Consider the following 26448-nt stretch of genomic DNA (forward strand, 5'->3'; position numbering starts at 1 on the left):
CTCGGTCTTTTCAGGAATACCTATATAGCATAAGGTATATATCAAGTGCTATAGAAAAAAAAATGTCGAGCTGCTCTGAGTTTGTGTGTGTATCAGTCTTTTGTTTTGCAGCGGAGAAACTAGGAATATTCCTGATTCTGCAGCTCTTTTTATGCCAAATAGAGTGCCTGTACTGGGAGTTCTGGCTAAGCCAGGGCTGCAGAATCATGTCCTGTGCCTGAAGGCCATTAAACAGCTGTTAGTGTGGTGAATAGATTCTTGATGTCTCAATGGGAGAATAAAATATATTTTTCCCTGTGCATTTTCGAATAAACAGTTTAGTATTCACATAGCTTCTATTTAGAAGTAGCAAATAGCAATATTCTCAGTTAGTAGCATCTATATATATATATGTAACGACTGTATATTGGACACTTTGTGGTTTGATGTTCAGTTATTGGTTTCTGTAGTAGTGCTTATGACTACATGTTGAACAGCAGGACCCTGTGTATGAGATACAATAAAGAGAGATGCAAACCTGTCTACTGTATTACTGCCTCCATCGTTTAAGGATTCTACAACTAAACAGTCGATTACTATCTTTTTGGTATCCTGATTCAAATCTCTAGGGATAAAAACTAAGGCATTTAATCTTTCGGTAGATTTTCTAGTTATATATGTATCATAATTTTTTTGAAATTACTCAGCATGGTCTGTTAGGTGATGCTATTTCATTTTGAGATAGTATCTTAGTTAAAACTAGATGAAATTTGTGTGATGAAAACAAGTTTCAATAGCTGCTGATGGGTCTTTTTTACTTTTGCACCTCAAATATTTTATCATAGATATTTTGAAATTCTCATTGTTAATGTGTGAATGGCAGCAGTTTATTTATCCTTCTGTTCTTAAGGATGTACCTGTGTCCTAACTAGTTCCATTTCAGTACTTTTTTCAAAATGTGCTATTTATCGGGAGGCTTTGAAGATTCTCTGTGGATATGTAAAGTAGTATTGCCGTACTTGCTGTGCATGCATGCTCAAGGCTGCAGAATTTCAGTAGCATGTGTTTGTGTTAGGCTAACTTGCTAGAATATATTTTAGAATTGTGATTATTAAGGTACTTAGGAAAAAAAACCCTTTTTTCTTTCAATTTTGGGGCTATTTACATAGTGCTAAATACATGTTTTGGTAGGACTGAATGAGGACTTTAATTAAACTTAAATTAAAAGTATACCTTAGTGGTTTTCAAATTTGTTTTGAAAACTAGTAATAGAAAAGTGGTACTAAGCAGTGTTGGTTTTGTATCGCTTGGTGCCGAGAGAAGCAAATAGATGTAATACATCAAAATCTTGGGAACCAATTGTATTAGAGTAAAATTTATTTTAAAGAAGGCTTACCTGTCAGTGAATTTAAATATTATTTTTTAGTAAACTTGAAAGCTTTTTGTATATCTGATCTATGTTTTGCCTGTCAGATCATAAGGTTACCTTTTCAGTTTTTCTGTTATCCAATCCTACTTGTTCATGCTCAGTTATACACAAAAAATGCTAATGTGTGGCCTCAGAGCTGCAATGTTTCTGTTGCAGGTGGGCCAGAGGATTTCTGTTGTGCTTCTGAGAGTGTGGCATCCAGTGGTCCACCAAGAGCACCTCAGTTCCACAAGGGCCAGACCCATCCAGTCAAGGAGTCCTCAGTGATAAATGTGTCCCAAGGTGTTGATGTAATTTGTGAACAGTGCGCTTTGGGGACAATAGGTGGCTAATTTGTGCAAGAGCAAGACTATGTTTAACCAAATTTATTTTCTCAGTAACAATGTTCCAAGCATGTTTGATCTTTACACTGTCTTTGTAGTGTCCCTTGCACTGGACTAAGAAACGGACAATTCTTCCCGTAGTAAAAGGTGAGGAAACTGAGGCATATTACATACACCTTCCTTCAGGTAGGCACAACAGAAAACAGGGGTCTCTTAGACATAAATAGAATCTTGGTGCTGTAAACTTCAGATTTTGAATAAATCTAGTCTTGCTGTGATCACATTCTGTTGTGGGAGAATTTAGGTTTTTTTTTTCTTTCTATTGAGACAACTGAGAAGACAAATGACTGAGCGAAACGAGGGATTTGTCTGCTGTGTCAATATAGTCACCTTAAACTAAAAGCACTGTCATCTAAAATTCAAGTATTCCTTGCACTGTTTTATCATTATATACTCTGTGTCATCTATATCAAGTCACTGGATTTCTCACAGAAATTAAACTCAATGGAAAATTGAGTTGAACAGGTGCCCAGGAGGTTAGCTGGTGTTGCAGGACTTGCCCTCTGATGAATATGATGCACAGAGCACAAGTATGTGCTGGGGGCTGCCAGAGTTCATGCACAGGCTTCCTTACCACCAAGTCCAGTTGTTTGGTCTGGCAGATAAATTGTCTTAGTTTTTAAAGCGAGCAAATTTGATGCAGCCATCACAGTTGTTGTGTCTTGTTTAAAGATGGCTTTTCGTATGGGAATTGTTCTTACTGCATATATGAAGTACCTTCAGCAAACTTTGTATTCCCTGAATAGGTAGCTTACTTCATCTGAAGGCCCCTGCAACTATTTAGAAAATTGTGTAACCCAAGATCATTATCCTGATGCTATTATAAAAATATTTCATTTATGTTTATTAAAACCAATGTGAGATCTGTGTGATAGTTTTCAGTCAGTAGATTTGAACGGGTGTTGATGTGTTGCGCATTTATATTCTATGTATAGTGGAAGCGTTAATTTCATTATAAACTAGCAAGCTAAGTAATGAGGCTGCTGAATTTCTGAATGGGTAGTGGCCAGTTCGTGGAAATGTAACAGAATTTGATGGTTGTGCAGTGTGTGAAAGGAATTGCTTTCAGTACTGAGCTGTCAATGTTTTATCTACTTGCATATTACTACTTGTATTTGAGTCATGGTGGTGTTAGTTAACTATGTCAGAAGGAGTAAGCATAAGAAGTATGTAATTTGTTTCCTTTCTCCAACTTCAGTATTAGTTGATCTTTTGCACTTGAACTTCCCTAATTGCCAAATGGTGTTCTGCATATAAGAATTCACTGCTGTGCCATGTCTTCCCCCCTGCTTTGTAATAGCATTCTCAGATTTGAAAATATACTCAATTTAGGTTTGCGATCTGATAATGGCTTCTGAAAACTTCCATCTGAGTGATAGGCCCTCTGACATTTCTGTTTGTAGGGCTGTGTCACTGAACTCCCCCTGCAACCCCCTCTCAGTCTCTTTCTGACTATTGGGGGGGTGGGCAAGGCATTTTCTACTAATCTTTTTTCTGCCCTTTTTTTAAGAAATTAGATGTATGTGGGAATTTTTTTTGTCACTTATTTTCTTTAGCATTTTTGCTGAAAAAAAAAAGGAGAAACTCTTTAATGTATAACCACCGTGTTTAATGGGGTAGTATTAGTTGTGTTACTAATAGAGTCTTGCAAGCTTCTGAACTGTTACACTCAGGATCTTTTTTTCCTTTGACAGCTTTGTTCGGAATTTATTTTAGGTATCTACTTTCTCAAAAAAAAAAAATCTTCAGTAGCAGGGGTTTGTGTCAGATGTTAGTCCTTTTTCTAGCTATGTTAGTTAAAAAATGGTTTTGATTCCTCCAAGTTACTGAATAAAAAATTTATTTTCCCTTTAAAGACCATGTGGCCAGGTCCACTGTGAAGTTCTGTTGTTGTAGCTACATAGTTAGGTTCAAGGAATTAATTGCATCCTTGACTAATAAGAGTTGTGGCAAACCCTTTTGTATTTAGTTTACCATTGGGATGGTAGTGTATCTGCCTGGCAAAGTAACAACAGTCTTTATTAAGTAGCCTCTCCTGAGGGGTTTATAGGTATGGCTGTTATGATAGAAGTAACTTGCTGAGTTTTTCACGAAGTAGACAGTTGCATGACATGTTTTGATCATGTTTTAAAAGCACCAAGTGATCTGTGTTGTGCAGGAAAGACACGGCTCCCTTGCTCTGTAGCACAGCCCCTGTGCTGCTGGCTTTCACAGGAAGACGTGAAGTTTGGTTGGTTTTTGTTTACTTGAGAAAGAAAATTGGTTCTGAAAATCCCGAAAGGAGACATGCTGTTTTAAAACATAATTGCAGTCATGTGTGCAGTTCCCAGTGTGGACATGGCTTAATTCATAGAGTGAAGTGGAAAAGGGCCTTCTTTACACAAGTAGTGAGTTCAGCCGTGATGAGTAAGTTATGTGACTTCAGAAAAACGTTATTAGTGGAGGAGTGGTGCAGGAATTCTGGATAGTTGTCTGCTGTCTGCATGATATAAAGGTAGCTGATTTCACTATTGAATACCTCAGTTTCCCTATGTTAAAATAAGGATAATATTTGCCTTATTTAAATATCCGAGTTTGATGTGCATTTTTAATTCCGATGTCATGCAGAATAAATAAGCAGCCTAAATTCTTACTTTATGTGAAGGTATCCAGTCTACACTGTACCTTCTGGTCTCTATTTGTTTGAATGAGATCTGAGACTAGGTGTTCCCAACACTGATCATGTTATTTGGTTAGCTTGTCAGACTTACTTGTTTGTAAACAAGATACTGAAACATCAGCTCTGAAATTTTATTTTGAAAGCACAAGGACAGGATTTGTAGTTCTTAAATTTTATTCTTTTAAAGTTAAAAATAAAGATAACGAGGTTTGTTTTGACAGCATCAAAGGAATATGCTTCTTTATTTGCATCCTTTGATTTGGGTGGAATGTATGGAGTTCTGTGCGGTTCTTTTGTGTGTAGCAATTTATGTTGTGAATGTTTTGGATATTCTCTGTTTATATGAAATAGAAGTATTGATGTCTTACTTTCAGACATGATTTCTGGAAAATAATTTAGCTTTTGTGATTTTTCTTTTATAAATTCAGTGTTTCTAAGTTGCTTAAAATTCCCAAGGAAAGAAAAATGAGCGTATTCTTTAGAGCTGTTCTTGTTTCAAGATGTTTACAGGTGGTCATAGAGGCTATTTTAATGTATGTTTCTGGGAAAATACATGTAGGTACGTTTGAGGATGCTTTAGTTTTGTACCAGCAATGGCAAAATAACTTGGCGGTTTTACTTGTATTTCAAAGTTCTCCCTTCCTGTAAACAGAAAGGGAGATTTCTGTGAGGTGGATAACTTCTTGGTGCCGTGTATTTAATAGTCGTGAAATGTAACAAGAATATGTGTGTGTGTGTGTGTATATATATATGGCTGTTAGCTGGTTGCATTCTGTTTTCCGTGATTTGTTTTAAACCGAAGTTTTGCTTGACCGAGGGCTTCGCAGCCGGCGGAACCGGTGGCTGGCGGCAGAGGCTTCCTCGGGGAGGTGAGGGGGAGAGCGGGGCCGGGTTGTGGGGCCGATTACAAACGCGGTATTTGTAGCGTCTGTAAAAGTTTCACACATGAAGCAAACTAGTTAGCTTGTATAGCGTCACATGATCAAAATATTTTTCCCCGGGCCGCTGCCAGAAGCTATCTATTGCTTTTCAACAATCTCGCTGGTCGGGCAGCGGGCCAGGGTGTGCGGGGCGGCCCCTTACGTGAGCCGCTCCATTCTTCACCTCCCCGGCTGGAGTGCCCTGACCTTCACATATGGAGATTAGCCATGTGCGTCTCAATGGAAACGTGCTGCCTCGGGAAGAAAGAAGGGAGGGGGGGGATGGTGCGGGGTTTTGTGTGTATGTTGTTTTTTTTCTTTTTTTCTTTTTTTTTTTTTTTTTTCTTTCCTCGGGGTGTTTGACAGCCATTCATCCCTGACCTGGGCAGAGGTAACGCGAGGAGATGGGATTCCAGGGGCGTGCGGGGGGGTGAGCGGCAGCGGCGGAAGGAAACACGTGTGGAAAGGGAGAGGTGTGAGGAATGCTTTGTTTAGTTCAGTTCTGTTTTGGTTTGGTTTTTTTTTTTTTACTGTTTGTTTTAATTTTTGACTGTGTGTCACTTAGCAGCCTGTCGAAGGTGGTTTTCTCCTGTGTCACCCTCTGCCTTCACGTCTTTGAAACAACGTTATGTGGGGTACTTCTAGTGGTTGTCTTCAAGTGACACTTTTTTACATTTAAAATTGTATTTTTGCTAATAAGTGCAGGTTGTATTTGTTTACGTTGTATGTTATATTTTGGTTTACAATGTTTTTTTTTTTTCTTTAAAATCCTGACATCAACACGTGTCACTTGATATACCCTTCCAACATGGCACAAAAGCATTTTTCCTGTTAACACAACGTAGGAGCTACTACTTTAGGGATATTTTTGAGATTTTTAACTTTGTAAAATAGTCTTTGTTGTTGTTTAACATGTGGTATGCAAATACAGGGGAAATAGTGCTACAAAGCGTTTTGTTGTGGGTTTTTTCAGGTATTAAAAAGATTTTGCTTTTCTAATAAACCCCATAACCAGACCTTTTAATGTTTTGATATAAATAGCAATTACACTAACTGAGATCTAACCACAATGAAAAAAAACCATTTAAAATCATTCAGAAAAGTTCCCAACTTAATTGAGCTCTTCCTTTAAAGAAGAGGGGATGATTGAGTCGCATCTGAGGCAAACGGTCTTGCGTTTTACAACAGTCTTCTTGAAGTGCTCAATGTGTTGGCAACTATGCCAACACTTTAAAACAAAGATTTTTTCCAAGAATTAGCTTGGGATCTGAGGGCTACCGCAGCCTAAGCTGTCGAGATTTTTATGTGTGAATGCTGGTGACGAATGCTATGTTTTATGGATGACTTGACACTGTCAGTAAATTCTAGGTTAGGTACATGGGTAGGCAGTCTCATACTGGGGGTATCATTTAGGGATATGTTTGTTCATAAGGAACTTGCCAAACGCAGCACTTTATGGACAAGCAGAGGAGAGGGATTGACTGCCCCAGGAAGACTTTGCATAGCCCCCCATTCCTCCTCTTAGTTTTTGGGAGAGATGTGGGGGTGGGGATTAAGCTGAATGAGCTGGTGCTTTGCTAGCGTGATTGGCAGAATGGTAGATGCATTTGTGTACATTTTTGGAGGTACTAACATTACTGTGTGTCAGATTTGTTGTGGGATATGGTTGCTCAAGGCTTTTCCTCTGCTTTTTTTTTTCCCTGCAGGGAGAGATTTATTTGTGGATTATTTGCTTATCTTTCACTTCCTTCCCAAACTTATGCTACTTTATTTTAGGCAAATGTCATCATCTTTTTTGCTCCTTTTTGCTCCTTTTTCTTGTGATTTTTTGTTTTCCTTCTTTAAACGTTGTCTCCAAATTCCTATCCTTCTCACTTTCCAAATCATCAGGGTGATGGAACAGCCATCCTTATTGTCTTCTGCCATTTTACAGTTGTATGATGCTGAGTAGTGTGACCACATATCCGAGGAGAAGAAGCTCTTGTGTGACCCCAGTACCCATCTCTCCCTCTTACTTGTATTTGCTCCTCTCTGTCCTCCAAGACATCTATGCACAAAAGTTGTTGGGGAAAGAGTGACAGCTGGGAAAGTGCCTTCGTTCACAAGCCAGCTTCCTGTGTAGGGACTTAAAGTGACTGGAGGTCAATTTACATTAAAAAAAAAAAAGGCATGCCCCCAAATCCTGGCAAGGCTTGGCAGTATATTAGGAAGAATCATATAAGTAGGTATCTGTGGGTGATAATGCTGTTTGTTTGCTGTTGTTTTTTTTATTTTCATTTTTTATTTTAGGTTCCTGTAATGGTGATCCTCTAAGTATTAATAATAGCAGACTTAGAATAGAGGGGAAAAAAACAAAGGAGACAAAACCAATCTGGAATGGAAATGTGATGTGCACAATTTGTTTCCTTTTTACCTGGCATGGCAGCTACAATTAAAAATCTCTCTCTCTATATTTGCCCAAAAGATATTTGAAAAGATGTCAGCATGGAAATTGAAGTGTGGTGTTGCTGAGTATGTGCAAAGTAGAAAATAGAGGAACGGAGGAGAGTAAACACTTTGCATGTAATTGTCTATGTTAAGTAGCGAATGCGGTGTACTAGAGGCAGTCTGTGCAGTTTTATGGTACCTGATATTTCATTTTGTAGATTTCCTTTTAATTGTCCTCAGAAGATTGGGAGTGTGGAGAGAAGCAAGCTGCCAAAGATGGTTGTTTGTTATGCTACTGTGTTGTATTTTCTTTTGGGGGATGTAGCTTGTTCAGATGGTGAAGGAAACCTGTGTAAAAAGTTAATTAAGGTTCCATTGTTCTAGGAAAATACCTTAGGTATTCAAAGAACAACAAAAGCCAATATCTTCTTGCATGGTAGTCTCCAAATTCTGTTGTTTTGCCTCTAAGATGATCTAGATGTTTATTTGCCACAATTCTTGTTTCTTGAAAAAAATTCTCAGGTTTACCTGTGATAGTTACTGGTCTTCTTAGGTTTGAAAAAGCTGAGTCTGGCTTACCCTGTTTGTTCCTTCTCTCTACTCCTGCTTTTTAACATTCAGTTTAAAGTTTTTCCTTGCTTGGTGTTGATGTCTTCATTGAAGAGATGAAGGAAGAAATTAGGTGCTTTTTGTTAAAGGCTGCAGCTGGTCATGGCATCATAACAGACGGTTCAAATAATTATGATTTCTGATGACATTTTTACTTTCTTGAAGTCCTTGAACTCACATGTGGTTGTCTTACTCAAGCAAGTTGTCTCAGCCAGCGTGCCAAGAATAGGTGAAAATGTAGTTTTTATCTCTGGAAGTGGCGTTATATATCCTATTGTAGACTGAAGGACACAATGAATGTTTTTAATTTCCAACACCCCCACCCCCCGCCTTTTCCTAAATGTTTATCTGATACTGAGAATTCTGTAGCATGTTTTTTATCATTTTTAGATTAATGCTAGGGAATAAGCAGGGAATATTTTTTTAAATTGAGTTAATTCTTTAGACATTGATCAGAAGATCCAAGTGGGTATTCTTTATTTTTCTTGGCTTTTGAGGATCAGAGGCTGAGACAAAGAGCAAACGAACAGGAGAAAGATTGTTAGACATAAATTATATAGGAAAGTATGTGTTGAACTAAATGGACATGTGCCTTTTGTGTAGATACCAAGCCAGAATTTCTTTGGGGAAAACTGAGGAAGACTTGAAAACATAATTTGGTTATCTCTGCATTCTTCTGTAGTGTTTTGTTACACTCCTTGGGCACTCTTTTATCGAGTTTTCTGTTGCTAGAAGATCTTTCAGTGAAGGGTGATTCCAATGGTTGTCTGGAGCTTATGTAAGACTTCACTTGTGCTGTAAAGACCAGTCCCACCCTTTTGTCAGCTCCCTGCTGCTTCCCTTGTGTGGTAAGGTGAGTCGCATCAGCTGGCTGATTTGTCTGAAAAGTAATCCTGCCAAATAGAACCTGTGAATGGTTCACTTCCAGCCAGGTCATTGAGCTGGTCTGGCTTGCACAGGACAGAGGCAAAGCAAGGGAGAGTGTGGTGAGGGTGTGGGTCAGGGCAGGACAGCCCCTTTTGGTGGTGATACTGGGTTGTGTCAGCTTAAACTCATCATGAGGCTGTATCTTGAGTGTAGAATTACTCTGTAAATCATAGCAAATATTTAGTTTCTCTGGAGCAGGAAATCTGAGGCAGAAAGTAAAAGGTATATATACATAGATATATATGTATATTTTTCCCCAAGATGATAATTTTACAGAATTTTACAGATTGCAGTGGCCACATAAGCCTTCAGTGTCTTTGAAATACTAGATTTCGCAGGTGAGACTCATCTAAGCATCTATATTGTAGGCATTTATACCTGATCATTTTGTGGCAGCTTTTCACTTTGGTGTAAAGAAATAGTATTTATTTGTGTGTGTGAATCATCTCATCCTAAAGTAGATACATAATGCAGGTCTAATGAATCATGCTCCTAAAGTTAAATGTTTTTCCCCTTGCTCTAAAGAAGTCTAGGTTGATAAGCTCAGATGTTTTTGTCGAAGGACAGGTGAAGTTAATTTCTTCCATGGTTTACAGTGTTTTCAAATCATACAGGCAATGACTCCAGTCGTCTGTTGGAGTTCTGGACTAACCTTCCTTCATTATCTTGCTAACCCATTAGAACTAATGGTTTTAATATTTTCTGTCAAGCCTGATAGTTTTCTTTTTTGTTGTCCTTTTTTATAATACCTATTGAGACTTTTTCCTGCTGTTGCTTTTATCATGATATGTTAAATTTTTGCATGTAAGAACTGTCAGTGTTTCTTTTCAAGCCTGTTTGCAGACATGAGGCAAACTTAAAAGTACGAGGATGAATTTCCAGATCAGTTGACCTTAACGCTTAGGAACGCAATTTCCGCAGAGAGATGCGAGCTTTCAATTTGGAAATGGGGCAGCAGTTTTGTCACAGTCCATTGGAAACTCTTGGCCCATTGCTGGCGTTCTGGCTGTGGCAAGCGTGGGCACCCCTGGGAAGGAGCTGCTGTGGAGGTGTGGTCCTCGCTCTGCAGCCCTCCTGCTGGTCGCTCCTCTGGGTCTGTCTGGGGGCTCTGGCAGGGCTGGGGGGCTCTGCTGGGTATGGGGGGGGAAGAAGGGGCAGCGCAAGCGAGGGGTCTCTGCCACCAAGGGAGTTGGTGTCTGTGGAAGCAAGCAAGTTTTGGAGTGCTGGGGATGTGTTCCAAAACTAAAGAGATGAAACCCAGTGTAGTGCTAAGGGATGAAATTGTTCAGAAGTCCCAAAGAAAACATGAGGATGCCTAACCTGCAAAGAGTTCCTTTTTGGGCAATGCGATTTTTTTATGAAACGGTTAAAGAGGAAAAAAAAATGCATTTTGCAAAAGGGATTTACCTATGTGTCCTGCAAAATGGTTACTGTAATCCTTAATTATCTCTAGGATCACTTAACCTTTCCTAGTAGAGCGTTTTAAATACCCAAACTAAAGTATTATTGCTATTAATAATTTCGCTGACATGTCTGTGGCAGGTTTTAGGTATTTTCCACTTTCTGGAGGCTGGTGTAACCAGTATTTGTGTTTGCTCCCTTTTTAAGGGATCTTTCTCATAAAAAATTATGATTTATTTCATTTAAGCTTGGATTTCTGAGCTCAGTATCCTCTGAAAAGTTGCTTGTTTTCAAAAGATCCTGAAGAGTCTTGTAGATCTTTTATGGTTCTCTTTTGTATTTTGAAGTTAACCTAGTAGCATGGTTTTTAGATGTACTTTTTCTCTCTGCTTTGTGTACAGGGATAGGAGGAGGAAGCGTGGCTTCCTCAAGGTTGTCTGAAATGTTTTAACTTCTACAGCAAATGAGGTGAGAATTAAATTGTCAGAAAGATAGAGACTAAATTATTGAAGCACTTGACTGTTTAAAGTAGCTGGGGATGTACTATAAAAGGTGCGAGTCTAACAGTCAAATGTGTAAACAGCACCTTATTCCTTCCTTGTACCTGATTTCTCACCACTCACTTTATATAATGAGAGCCTAAATCAGTGTGGGAGATATGGCAGCCATTCTCAAAGTGTTAGTTTATGATGCTTCCACCAGAAGAATAATCTATTGCCATATAGGATAGCAGAGAGAAAAGCATTTGCAAGGAAGATTAATTGAAGTAATTCATCACTTCAAAATGAAGAAGATTCATCAAACAAAAATAAAAGCTAAGTATTTTATGTGCCTCTATTGGAATTTGATAACCATTTGTTTTGCTAGAAAATGTATGTGGACTGGGCACCTAGTGCTTGTCTACACAAGGAAATTTAATGGTACAACTATGTGCTATAATTATATGCTATAATTATACCAATATAACTCCCTATGGAGACACTCTTATACCAGAATAAGAGTTTTCATGGTTTATCTTATTCTGCTTCCAAAGCACGTAAATTTAAGTGGGAAAGGGTACTCTTATACTGGAGTAAGTTTCCACACTGAGCTAGTTACATTGGTATAATTATGTATTTTTTTCCTTCAGTGTAGACAAGTCCCTAGTGCATTTTCAGCTTTGAACTTTAGTTAAGAATTTCTTGGTTGTGATAAGTGTCGAAGCATTTCATAGTATATTTTTTTTATAATGGGACTTGGGTATTTAAACCAATTACTTAGGCCAATTAACAGCTTCCTGGGTTGTGGATAACAATAGGATATAAAAAGGGATCAAAAATAATATTCCTAGCTGCTTGGATATATCTGCCTTTTTTTTTTTTTTTTCTTCCCTCTGTGGTTTTGCGAGTACACAGTGTACAATGCAACAGGTGGAATAGTCTGTGGCTGCCTAGTGAATTCTGTGTTGGACACTTTTTGTCTCCTGCTTCTCATTATTCCTCGAGTTTTGTTGTCCTGTTGCTCTAATTGCATGCATCTCTGGATCACAGAAAGAAGCTTCCTTGGTGAAGTTGGAGGGGGAAAAAAAAAATAACTTCCAAAAATGTTGATTGTTTAGGGAATTGCTGAGATTTATTGATCTTAACACAAGACAGTTGGGACCATAATTGACGTTACTAGGCTCAAGTTGTACAAGGAACAGCTCAAATTGGAAACAAAGGGAAGGGAGGGTGCAGGTGGTCTTCTGGTGTGTGATGCAGTCAGATGATAATGTAATGCTCTGTAGAAGGTAGGTTTGGTAGGGATGATCTCCCTTGCCTGGTTCACTCAGAAGTGGGTACCTAGTATCTACACGGATGGTGCTTTGATGTTGGCCATTTCCTCTTGTTCTCTTCTGCCCGTATCTCTTTTGCTGCTTAGAATACAGCATGTCTCATCCTATGTTTGTGCGGCCCCCAAAAGAAGAATATGTGAACACCTCTTCACAGTGTTATAGCGGTTTCTGCAAATATCAACATAAATTCCTTAGAAACAGTTTTTCTTATGTATCGTTTTTACTTCTTGCAAAATGGCTGGTTTGAAATCGTAGTTTTTTTTTTTTTGTCCTCTTAATTATCTTTTATTGGTATTTATATTATATTTATAGTGTTATAAAGTCCATGTTGTCTCATTGTGTCAGAAATTGAAGATTATGACTTGAAATGAAAAGCAAATTGCAGAAACAGGGAAGTCTTAAAATAAAATAGAGATGATGTAATAACCTCTGAATCATAGAAGAGCAGGGCTGGGGGGGGACATCAAGAGGTCATTTAATCCATCTCTCTGCTCTAAGGCACGATAAGATGGACCTAAACCATTCACGACAGATGCTGCTCTGTCCTGTAGTAGTAACGGAATAAGCAAAAAGGAATTATTTATACATACGCTTCCCTCCACCCAAAGCTTTGTGCAGCTGAACTTGGCATAGAGTTGGTGTGAGAGGATATGTGGATTCATACAGGATTATTCAAGTATCTAAGTAGTTGTTTCTCGTTTTTGGAAACTTGATGCTTTCTGTCAAAATAGTCTAATGATGTTTGTGTAGTTTTGAGTGTAATGCCTATTTCTAATTTTAAGTGATAGTCTGTTGTTCAGGTGTGTTTCTTCCTGAAGTGATTCTTTTTCTGTGTTTTCTTTGTAATCAGAGTCTCATCTGCTTGGGCACTGAGCAATTTAGTTTAAAAATGTGTAGCATTTCCTTTTCAACCTTGACAGTATTTCTGGTGTATAATCAGTTTCACTTTTTAAAAATTCTTTTTCTTTGTGAAAGAGCTCAGCAAAAAAAAAAAAAAAAACAAAAAAAAACCAACAAAAACCCAACCCAAACAACAACAACAAAACACAAAAAAACCCAAAACCAACCAAACAAAAAACATGCTAACAGCTAGGGGTAGGAGTTTAAATGGAGAAGGGGAAGAATGTATTCAAGAGATCATAATACTTGTCAGAAGAACTGGGTTTAGCTGAAACGCCAGGTTAGATATGAAGTGAGTAATGTGGCTTCAAGAGAAGATCTTTTTTCTTTGAAGAATAAATAGAATGTATGTTTCAGAATTTTACACATGGTATCTGCAGCTCTTTAATCCTAAATTGAAGTTTGCAAATGAGTGTCGGATGAACAACATCTTTCTAAATTGAACAATACCTAAAATTGGAATTGCAGATACTCTGTTGCTAAAATGGGTCCTTGGGCTTGTTTGCTGTATTTTGCCTTTTTAGTTTAGTTATATCAGCTGAGAAGCATCTGTCTTTGTTGCTAAATGACCTTCTCTGACTGGGCCAAGTGATTTTGACAGAATGAACTGTCTTCAGCCCTCATCAGCTGCAGGAAGAGGCTGCTGGAAGTTGCAGCCTTGGAGAAGGGAGAAAGATTAGATGTAAATATACTCAAATTGCCGTTGTCCTCAGAAATAGCTTACTCAGACATAAAGGAGAGATTGCCCATACCTGTACTACTTCAGTGCTTATGAAGGCAGTAATTTCCCTCTCTCTCTTCCCGTTTAATCTGATCGTTAATTTTAATTCTGTTCTAGATTTAGTAATTTTGGGAAGTTGGGACTACGGCGTTTTAGGTAGTGCCCAAAGGGGGCTCATTAATCCTGAATATACTCTCTAGCAAAAAAAGGAGTTTCTTTGAAGTGATTTTAGGAACGCTGTGGTGGTGTTTTCACAGGATGGCTGATGTGGGCTCTCTTAAGGACTGGGAAATAAGAGGTGGGCATAGAAGTGGAAAGAAGCCAAGAGTTTTCAGGCAGACAGAATTTGAAACTAATAGTTTCTGCTGGGGGAGAGGGGAAGAAATTCTATGAATATGGCATAGTCAGGTTTCCTGTGAGATGATGTTTTTTGGATGAGAAGTACTGAAGAAGTGGATCAGCTTTCCTGCTTGCATATTTCTCAGACCAGATGTGTCTCGCATGTTGATTTTTAATTTAATTTTAAATGGTCTGATATTAAAAGAAAATTATGATCATATATTGAAAACACATGCCTTCTCTGTATACAAACTGACAGTTCTGCATAGGAGTTATACTAAAACCATGCACTTAATTCTGAACATCCAGGATAATATATTGCAGAGGTGTTCATACCCATAATTAATCCTTCTTTCCTATTTCTGCAGTTACCTATGTGCATGTGTTATATGCATGTGTTTCTTTGTGCTGAGGTGCTCTAGGATGTTTCATAGTCTACCAGTGTTGAAGGACTTGGCCCCTTTGGAGCGACTGCGCAAAGAGCAATGAAGACTTAGCAGCTTCTACTGTTTTGAGTGAGAAGTAGGTGAAGGCACAAGGGTTAAACCAGAATTTGACCTGGTTTAAACACAGGTCAGAATTTTTTCCTGAGTAAGCTATGGGGAACTTTCTCTTAGTATCCAGATATATCTTTGGAGATCTGTTCTGTAGAGTTCTTTGGAAGTAATTCCTGAATCCCTGCAATTTTTAAAGTTTGTTTAAATCCTGTGGGTATTAGAGTTGATAATATTTTAAAATCAGTGGAGCTTTTAATTTTTTTCCTATCATTATTTATCTTGCTTACGAAATATGTCTGTATAAATACATATATGTTGATCTAAAGAGCAATTTTTTTCTTGTAGAAATTAAAGTTTAAAGCTGAACAGATCGCTTAATGCTTTTGAGTTTTTGACTTGGCTTCATGTGTGTCTCTTAGTATGGCTGCTGCATGTTAAGTACACTAATAGTTCTGTTTGGAATTACCCTGTTGCAGGGTGGTTTTGCCACCATCACCTTTAAATAGAAATTTACAACTCTTTTAATATTTGTCCTTTCAGTTCTAAAATCCAGATGAAGCATAATCCCACGAGTGTTGTTTTTGCTGTTGCAATGTAATCTTTTTCAGATGATGCATGATTTAGTTGGAAACAAATTAGCAGCTATGCATGCCTAAAGAAAGCAATTTAATAAACAAGATTTTTGTAAGACCTAATCAGAATTGTAAAATGATACTTGGGAATCAGTTACATTATAGAAAAGAGCTGGTGTGAATGTAGGCATGTGTGTGAATTCATGGTTTGCAATCACATTGTTCTCTCAAGTAATACAGGGGCTTTGACCTTCAGTCTCCTGTTTCTTCTAATTTATTAGTTATTAAATGTTTTCAATCAATAGTGAAAATTTTCACTTGGAACTGTAGTTTGTTCTGGTGATTGATTTAAATCTTAAAAAAAGTTAAAATTGAGGGTCTCTTTTATTTTAACTACTGAAAAAAAAAAGCTATTTTCTAATGCTTTAAATCACCTGCTGCTGGCTAAATTTTTGTTTGTTTAGCTCCTCTGAGAAAGTTAGTTCCCTGCTCCTGACAGTGTCCATGTTGATGAAGAAGATCATTATAAATGAAAAATAATCACAGGCAGGTACTCACCAAAATTCTGTTGCTCCAGCTCCACAATACGGGTGTCTGTCCCCATACTTGCTATCTGTGTCCAGTTGGCCCTTGATCTGAGCTGATGCTGCTGGTATGTCTCTAACTGGGACAGTGGATTTTTATGGTGTTCAACCGACAGGATACAGAGACTGGTATGGAAGGATGGTAAAAAGAAAACAAACAAACAAACTGGTTAGTTTCCGGGTTACTATTAATATTTTGCACTATTTAAAACCAAGTTTTTCATCTCATACAGGAAACAGTTTTAACGTAGAAAATATATTACAGGAGAAGCAGTTTCTTGGCAGTTGAAGAAGTGATAGGGCTTCTGTTATAGAGCTGACTTTGCATTCCAATGATCCTGATCATAAATACATCCTTTAGGAATTTTGCATGTATTGGCTCTAGCTAGGGGCTTTCCTCTGTTTTCATAATTAATTAAGACCATATATTGCATAATAATAATGATAATAGAAAGTTTGAGCTGAAAAGAGAAAATGCTAGATTAATGGGTAAGCTACCTGCTATGAGGCTAGAAAGCAACAAATACAGAAAGTCAGTGCTTTACGCTTCTTTTTAATGTCCCGATCTGCTATCACTTGGTGACTGATTTTTCTTCTTTTTCTGAGCTTCTTTGCTTCTTGGTGTGGCAGAGGCATATATCTCTCAGAACTCTTTGGCAACCATTTCTCAGCGTGGCCAGAACTTTCTGAACTTCTCTTTGTTGCAGTCTCATGTTATGGCTATGAAAAAGGAAAACAATTAGCCTCTTTTGTTGGTGGAGTTTTCCATTCTGTTACCCTTTTATACCTCTTTATCCCAGTATCCTGTCTATTTTGTAAGTGTTTTTTGGGTTTCTTTAGACCTCTGATTTTATTCAGCATGAACTCGGTGACCTGCAAAAAGAGAGAAGAGAACTGTGTCAGGAGTCTTCATACCAAAGCAACTTACGCTTTGACTGGAAGAGAGTGACGGGACACTTTGCAGAAAGGAGTGGAGGAAAATATTTGACAGCAGTCAGGGATGAGAGTAAGATCTGAGGGGGTGGAAGGGGACAAAGGGCTGTGTCTTCTAGAGTATCGGCTAGATTCCAATGTTGTCTGGACTCTGATTTGTTCTGGAATTGCATTCTGGTGAGGTCCATCACAAATGCCAGCAGCAGGTATAATTCATTTTTTGAAAAGTTGTCATTTCCTTTTTTTTGTAATAGTGTAATCCCAGAACATGGCCTAGAAATTTTGAATATATTTCATTCAGGAGTACTTGATGAAATCTAGTGCATAAGGTTGAACTTGAGATGTTCTGGGGCTTATTTTTGCACTTATCTTAGAAATAGGTCAGTTTCTCAAAGGCATTAATACTGTTCCAAGTGATCTAGCACAAAATGAAGTGTGGCTTGTTGGTTTTTTATTTTGTTTTGTTTGTTTATTTTTAATATGTTTCCAGACACCTTTTTTTTTTGAAGGTAGATTTCTGAAAATCTAAAATATCTTGTTACAGCAGTTTGTGTTTTTTAAAACCTTCAAGAGGTGGGGTTTTTGTTTGTTGTGGTTTTTTTGTTTGTTTTTGATCTCTTAGCCTACCCATTTCTCACTCTTAGTCCTGTTTCTTGTTGGTAAAAACTAACATCAGTCTCCCCAAAGTCTTCACGTCTTCTTGCTTGTTAAGAGTGCGTATAATACTTGTTATTGTGCGAGTGAAAACCCAGTCGCAGAAAGGTGAAGTGTTATGCTCGTGTTTGCAAAGCAGGTCAGCTGCTGAGCCAGGAATAGAAGCCCTGTCTTATGACTCTGCCTTAACCGCTGGCCTGCGCCGCCTCTCCCCAGCACTCAGCTCTTCCAAGAATGTAGTAGCAATGGGCAGTAGAAGTAGCCACAGCAAGTATAGGAGCTTTGCTTCCAACTCTGTCGGGGACTTTGAGGCTTATACGTAGCTTAAAATACTGGGGGAAGAAAAAAAGCTTCCTAAAGGAGCTCCTGTATAAGTTTCGTAAAGTTATGGTTTACTTTGCTCTGTTAAAAAAAAAAAAATCTAGTTGAAAATAGCTTTCCAGAAGGTTGTGGACGTGGAAAAAGAAGTTCTACATGTTTGAAAGTCATACTCTGCTCTATAAATAACCTTAAGAGTGGCCTGTGATTAAATCTTTTGTATATTCAACAAACAACTCATTTTATGCAACCGCAACTATGATAAAATTGAATTAAATGGACCTGCCTCTAAGAAAAGAGACTGAATAGCTGAATACCGCATTATTCAATGAATGGAAAACGGGAGGCTGGCTGAAATGGCTGGGAAATGGTTTAACATTCTATCGGGCAAAAGAGCAATTCTGTGAAATCACTGTATTTGTTTCCCCCCTACCTCCCCGCCCTCAATTTTTAAATAGCAGTGCTCTTCATACTATCAGAATTCAGTGTTGTGACACCCCTACTCAAAAGTTATGACAGCAGTGTAATGACAGCTACTGCCTCTTGAGAATCAATCAGGCAATTAATTTTGTAAATGAAATGCTGATTATACAAAGCTTCACATGAGAGGCCCAGTGATTAAAATCAATTTAACAAATTGTTTCAGGTGGGACTTGATTAATAATTTGCCATAAATGCTGAGGCTATATGACCAGCATACCTTTTTTTGTGTGTGTTAATATAGAACTATATATAATGCTTTGAGTGGAAAAAATCTGCAGCTAACTGTATGTACTTCTGGCCTGTGACCTAGTTGTGATGGGTTATACCTTTTTGTGGGTACACTGTCCTCCCCAGTGTCCATCACATCACTTTCTCAGCTAGTGCTCTCTCCAGCAATTAAATACATCTAACCTTTAATTTTACTTTTGCTAATAAAATCAAGTAACTGAGAAAGTGTATTCAGATCTACTTGAATATTCATTAGGTTTAGGAAGATTTTTCTTTAAAATGTTTAAAATTCCAAGTAGATGTGGGGTTTCTTTCATTTATCCCCTCTCCCCCTCTTTCTGTCACTTACTGGTTTTCAGGACTTTCTGTATTTTCCCCCTCTTACTCCAGTATTTTCTGCAGGGAACCTTCCTGCAGAGCTCCCCTCCTTCCATTCCAGGCTGCTCTCCGCTTCTTGCATGACAGACACTATTTTTAGAACATCCATTTCTGTCCACCTAACCCTGTGTTTGTGTAGGAGCTGTACAAAGTGGGTAAGGGAATTTATTTCAAGTTCCAGATGGCAGCCGTGCACAGTGAGTGAAGATGTGTACTTGTCTGGGAAGCTGAGAACCTCATTGCCAGACAAAATAGAAGTCACTGGTATTCTGGGTGGGGCTTTTCTTTTTTTAACTTACAGTTTTCTGGGTTTATGAATGGATTTTCTCTTCCTTGTTGAGCCATAGCATTGGCTACTAAGGCAGCCTTAGGGCTGTGAGACATCCTCTGGTGAACCTAGCTTGACAGCTTAAAGATGCTGTTTTTTCCTCGCTATCTGCCTTGCTCCCCTGCCGTGGGTTACTATTTCAGTAGCAGAAATGGCAGAATTAGAACTGTGCCCCTGTCTCACATGCTGCACTGCCAAAGATGTTGTATTGCTGCAAAACCACCCTACACTGACAGCTTTAATTTAAGCTCGGTCATGATCTGGCAGCATGTGGGAAGAACAGCTGGAATTGATGCTGTATTGTGTGTGGTTGCAGATAGGTTTGCTAGAAGATGTCTGTAAGAACCCCTGAATTCTGGTGCACTGGAAATTACCACTAACTTGCCAGGGAGCACTTTTGCTAGGAGACAGTGTCTGCATGCCTAAGGGAAGGTGTCTCCTCTGTACAGAGCATCAAAGTTGGAGGAAACAAAAATGAAGACAGAAAGATAATTCCTGAGTTCCCTTGAAGAAGCTGTGAATTAGGACAGTGGGTTACAGAAGAAGGCTGAGGGTTTGAATGTGGTGGGGACAGATGACACACCTTCAATGGACTTCAGAGCAATCAGGGTATTACCTATATATCAGTAGTTGGCTGTGACAAAGGCAGTTTGAAGGGCAACAGTTCTGAGATACAACTTGTCAGAGGATTATTTTGGCCATCAGGTGTGATAAATGGGTATGATTCCTTTTTGATGTTGTCTCAACCTTTGCATGCACTCCTGGTGGCAACGCGAAGAAGTCAGTTGTGTAGCTCATTAAAAACAGTATATTTTCTTTGCTGTGTTTACTGTGGTTTGTTCTTTCAGTAGGCATTTAGGTTTATCTGTCTACAAAATAATAAGTAGAGAGTGGCTGAATCACTGACTTTCCAGTTTGCAGATTGTATTAAAGAGGACCCAGAAGAAAACTGGAAAACAGGCATATAAATGTCCTTATCCCCCACACCCAGAGACAGTTTTTTGTATAATTATTTTTAAATGTTCTAGTGGAGACATAGTTGATTCTTTGGTTGTGTATAGCTTTGACTTTCTCCTCTTCTCCTTTTTAATTATGTACTTTCTGATTTGAGCGGGAAATTATCTTTACAATGTCTCTCTGCAGCTGAAATCAGACAGCATGTAGAGCCTTTAAGACAAGGAAAATTGATATTATTGTTAAATCTCTGCTAGCATATGCTTCTTCATTCAGTGGATTTTCCCTCATCATAGGCATACGTTGAGCTTGGCTCTTTACTTTTGCAATGGACCTTTTAAAGTTTTAATAAAGCACAGACAGTGTGTTTGCTAGTCACTCGCAGATTTTAATATTAATGCAAGTTTTAATGCTGTACATTAATACTTTTTTTAATAGTTGTTCACATCTTTCTTAAAAAGATACTTAAAACACAAGTAATGAGAGTTGTGTTTTGATACTCATGCTTTTGTTGTGTAAAAATGTTGGCTGAGGAGTCCTTGTACATGTTCATACAAATGATGACATTATATAGGAATGGATTATCTTTTCCCCAGTTGCGTCCTTATGCCAGCTGTGTCATTGTATTACGGTGAATACTTGTGATTATCTCTAGCGATAAATTTGTAACTTGGTGCCTGACCTAGAGCTGAGAGCTCCATGCCCATCTCTCTTGGAATGTCGGTAGCTGATTGTCAGCTGTCTTTATTATGAAGTTTCAAGGCTTTGGTATTAATAAAGAGATGCTTTTTTTTAATACGGAGACAGAAGCTTTGGCTGCAGATCAACGAATAAACAAAGGGTTATTGTATTCAATAGCTCTAGGAGTTTGAGGGCAAGCCTGCTTGAGAGTGTTGAGTTCGTGTTGTTTTCTTGTAGGCGCAAATGACGTAGCTTTAGTTGTTGGGATGCGCTGTGGCTTATAGTCCCTGTAAATTGCAGCATTTGCTGTTGTCAACCAAACCAATGCTTATTTCAGTTTTGGTTTTTTTGTTTGTTTGTTTGTTTAAACAAACGAAAAAAGCACACTTTCACTTGAGTAGTTATATCATGTGAATGCTCTTGTCTTGTGAATTGCTATGTCTGCCTTGTATAAGAGCTCTGGCGTCACATCTGAATCCCACTGTGACCTTTGTTCTTTGTAGTATCTTTAAAGGGCTAAGTTGCTTTTGGGGACTGTTACCAGTGTTGTTTGTATTGATAAATGTCTTTCAAATAAAGATTTTGGTTGTTAGATGTGAAGCATACATTGATAACTTTTGTAACGCATATATAATGTGTGTGTAACAGCAGTGATGTCTCAAAAGGAAGAGCTGATACGTATTGGTCAGACTGCTGCTCAAGTTATTCTGGTGTGCACCCTGCCTCAGATCTTACTGGACACGAGATACCCAGCAAACCGCTGGTTAAAAGATGAAAGAAAACGGTAGTGTGGGTTTCCTCTCACTTTAGAAAAGATAAAATTGAATCTCCAGGTACTTCAGGGTGAGATGATTTGATTGTTTTGGCTAGGAAGAGAGCAGAAGTGGTGGTGATACTGAGTTTACAAGTGGATGCAGAATATCAATTTTTCCTCTTCTGCTTGTGGCAGGGATGCTGAGTTTATGCATTCTTCTACACAAAACATTGCAAAAAGGAGCAGGTAACAGAAAAAGGTTGTCAGTTACTATTTGTAGGCAGTGTAGGCTTTTTTTTTAATGGTTGAACTGTCAATTTGAAGACTGGGAATGAAACCTTGGCCCTGTTGCAATCATTAGCAAACCTTCTGTTGTGTGTTTTAATGCATTCACAAGGTACATAACAGGCAAGGACTCTTATAAAATGCTCTGTTCTTACAAAGCCTGATAGTACATGTGCAAATGAATCTGATACTGACACAAGATAGGCACTGTAATAACGGGGTTATAAATTATAATAGTACTGTGGACTGAAGCAAAGAATAAGACTGAGGTATTTTGAGGAACTGCAGGTCTATGCAAAGTTTAAGTTAAATGCAGCGAGTCAAAGAGGAGGTGCAGAATCAGAAGTAAAAGGCTGAATCCATTCAGACTTGCCTGGCAGAATGTGGAGTAAAAATATGCAGTAAAAATACCATAAGCAAACATTAGCTAAATTGGTGAAAACTTGATGTGTATTTTGGGAGTAAAATAGCACTAGAAAAAGAATTGGACCCTTCTGTAAAGGGAGATGAAGGAAATAAATGGAGATTGATAACTGCAATGAAACTAGAATAAAATTTAAGAAGTAATTAAAACTTTCTAGTACAGCATGTAAAGAATTAAGTACAGGCATGGAAGGTGCCATCATCCATTCATGGTCATGCATGCCCACTGGGTTTTAGCATGTGATGCCATTACAGCAATGCTGTCATTTTCAATAAGTGTTAGGGAGCAGGTGTGGAGGGCTTGGTTGTTGGTCCCTACAACATGGTGGGGTTAATACTTGTGATCATCCTGTCACCAAAACTTGTGTTTGAAAACTATTGGAACCAATGTTAAAGAAAATATTTGAACTTATTAAATGTTAAGGGAACCTTCAGATAAGATCACAATACATATTTTTCAACCACTCACTTCTCCTAAATAACTTTTGAAAATGTGGATGAAAGAAAGTCTATATAAATGAAACTTTAAAGGAATACTGAAGCTGAAAACTGTGCATGTGTTTAAGCTGGGAAAGGTTCTAATTACATTTTTACCTCCACTGTATGTGAGACATCGTACTGGATGAGCAGCTGTTTTTTTCTTTCTGTTAAGTGTATGGCTCCAGGTCTTTCTCACCGTATGCCGTTCTGAAGACAAAATTTGTTCTTTTGTTACAGAATTTTCTGTAGTATTGATCATGGTCATATTAAATTCTAAAATCACATTTCTGGTGAAGAGATTTTTTTTTTTTCCCCTCTCCATTTTTATAGTTGGGAAACTGAGGCATTGCTGTGGGAAGTGGCCTGTTTATGATGGCCATAGGTTAAATTTTCTGAAACATACAGCTTCTGAAAACACCTTCAAAGAACACCTCATCAAATTAAAAAGTAGTTGCAGCTGCAGATATGCAGCATTTTGTGCAATTTAAATCCCGTTATTTCAAATCAAGAAACGAGGAATGCATTGAGTTGGTAAACTTTGAAAATTTTTTGTTTTAGCGAAAAACCGTGGCAGATGCAGGGTGGACTCCAGTTCTGCCTGAGCAGCCTGCAGCTGTCTCAACAGTGAGAACATCTGCTTCACCCACTGGCCACAAGACAAGTGATACGTTGTATCCTGTAGCACCCAACAGCCCCTTCACTGCGCTGCTGCCCACAGGTCCCTGCAGCAGGGGACAAAAGTTTGACTGTATTTAAAGACTGATACAGTTATATCTCTGAAGGAGACATGTTTAACGCTGCAAGGCCAAACTTAATTCCGAGAGCTCTAGCTGCTGTGGTAGTAATGGCTCTTAAACCTAAGGAAGAGCTTGCTGTTGGGCTTTGTTTTGTTTTGCAGGAATGTGATGACAGCCACTGAGTCCCTCTTAGGTGTTATAACATTCAGCTGTGCTGTGCAGATGATCAGGATCTGATCTGAAGGGAGTCAGGGATGGCTGTGGTGAGTTGCCGCCTGCCATAAGGACCTGTCAGTGCATGGGATGAGACATGCTTCTTCATTGGGTCTGTCTTTTCCATCCCTAAAGATGATCAAAGTGCTCTTCTGTCCTATTTGTTCTTTCCCCAAGACCTCAGAAGGAGTGGGGAACAGGCAGTATGGGCAGCCTGGGGTAGGTCTCTTGGGGTTGTCCCAGTAATTCACCTGGACATATCCACCGTTCTCACAGTCTCATCCTCCAATAATCAGTATCTCCAGTCTTTGATCCTGATGCCTCAGTTGCAGTGGCCACAGTGAATTCTCAGTATGCCAATGTCCCTTGCTCCTTATACCCCATGACCACAGCCTGCTTGGTTTCAGGGTTGTGTGTGTCACCTGCAGACTGGGATTACTGCAGTATCTCAGGCTCTTTATCCCTCCACCTTTCTGAAGTGGAGGGATGTCACCCGAGGGAAAGAGGAGCCTTGGCCCTGGAGAGGACAAGGGGAAGCAAAGAGACAACAGACTGGTGGGAAGAAGGGAAGGAAGGATGAACTGACAGGCTTACTCTCCTAACACACAAAAAAACCCCCTCTCCAGCACTTGGAGGTCACTAGTCTGGGGGACAGACTCTTCAGCCTGTGTCCATGTCACCTCCTGACCTTGTTTCTTTTCCTTTCCTTCAACTCTTCCTGCCTCCCTTCTGTCTCTGTTGCTTTTTTTAACCCATTGTCCTTCTTTCTTTGTCCAGCAAATCTGAGGCCACCTCCATCTACCTTGTAAATCCTCTGAAGCCACGTGTGTGTTTGCATTTCTTCCTCCCATGCTCCTCGTGGTCTGGTGATGTTCAGGTGCTCTCTCTCTACAGGGGTGCACACCTTGCCGTTCCTGAACACCTAGTGTCACCTTGGCAAATTAAAATTCTCTACCTCAAAGCATGGTACTCAAGAGGTATTTTTAAGTGTTTCATGTAAGAACATAAACGATGTATTTTTCTGTGACCTCATTCTAAGACATAGCTGAACTGTTTCTGCTGAATTTTCCAGAGAATTTCAGCCTCAGGCATACATATGGCCTGGAAAATTTCAGCCTGAATGCTTGAAGTTTGGCAAAGTTTATATGCAGCTGAAAGTAGTCTTAATAGTGGCAAGTATCAGACTGTTTTAGCTGCATAGCTATCTGCGTTGTTTACAACTATATTTAAGTACTGGATGCTGAACAGAAAGTATTGTGCTCAAGATTAATTAAAATTAAATTGGAGTTGAGACCTGGAAATAACACCCTGAAACAGAAAATGGTGGCACTGAACAGTGCCGTTTGGCTTCATGAGAATCTCACAAAGGAGGCTCAAGACTTGCTTTGAACAAGGATTTATATTTGAGAAGATCAATATGACAGGTGATGCACAAGATGAACATTAAAACACAGAAATAAACATAGATAAAGTATCTTGGTCTGAGGATGATATTTATTTTGGTCTGAGAACGATATTGATTCTGCTGGGACCCCATAAGTAGGAATCTTTCGTCCACTTGCTGAGCCTTCGTGTTTATGTTCTTAGTTAGAAGTGTATTGAGAGTGCATGACAGCCTAAAAAATAAAAAAAAAAAAGAAAAACAAAACCAAAAAAAGTGGTGTTATGGGTCAGATGGCCTGAAGGGTTTGGAGAACCGTTGATTTTGAAAGTGTGAAATATAAATAGTAAATTACACAGGGACATTTAGTGGTGAAAAATAGAAACTTCTGATCTGGCCACGAAGAAGCCAAATAATAGAGGGAAAATTGCTGACTAATACTAACCCCAAATTAGAAGTGAATGTGCAGTTTGTTACAGTGTCAGAAAACGGCAGTCCTCTTTTGAAGTGAATGGAGGTGTTGTGGGAGGAGGAGGAGGAGAGGGTTATCGTCTCTATCTCATCAGGTGTCATGTGTCCACGTTCAGAATACTTTATTTATGTTAGGTGACTTTCCTGTCAAATCAGTATTGGTAAGGATGGGGAGCCAGTGATAAAAATGAGAAGGTTTGAGTTTTTTACTTGCAGGAAGGAGCAAGAACAACACACAATAGTTCATTAAACAGTGACTGCTTTGGAGAGTACATGCTTTGTATGTGTAAGGGAAAAAAGCCATAGTGTGTTAGTAGTACCAACAGCAATAATGAGAAGGAACAGGGATGGGAGGGGGGGAATTTAATTTCTTATTGTAATAACTATTACATCAGAATATAATTGCCAAAAAGGACTTGCAGAAGCAGTGTTACATAGCAGGCTTTAAAATGAAACTGGTCAGCAGTACACTGTAGGAAAACACGTACAGAATGTGCTATGGGAAGGAATCCTGCTCCTGGCGGGAGGGTGAATTAATAGGTCTTTTTCCCTGAGAGGAGGAGGCGGGGGGGGATATGTCTCTCTCA

At 38.8% G+C, this 26448-nt stretch overlaps 1 protein-coding gene across 6 annotated transcripts in view; it reads left to right on the forward strand.

The window, feature by feature from the left end:
* The window catches only part of ARID1B (AT-rich interaction domain 1B), a 327634-nt gene that overhangs the window by 5858 nt on the left and 295328 nt on the right, over positions 1–26448 (forward strand). The window lies entirely within an intron of this gene.

This window comes from Patagioenas fasciata, chromosome 3 (genome assembly GCF_037038585.1).
Source record: "Patagioenas fasciata isolate bPatFas1 chromosome 3, bPatFas1.hap1, whole genome shotgun sequence".
NCBI lineage: Eukaryota > Metazoa > Chordata > Aves > Columbiformes > Columbidae > Patagioenas > Patagioenas fasciata.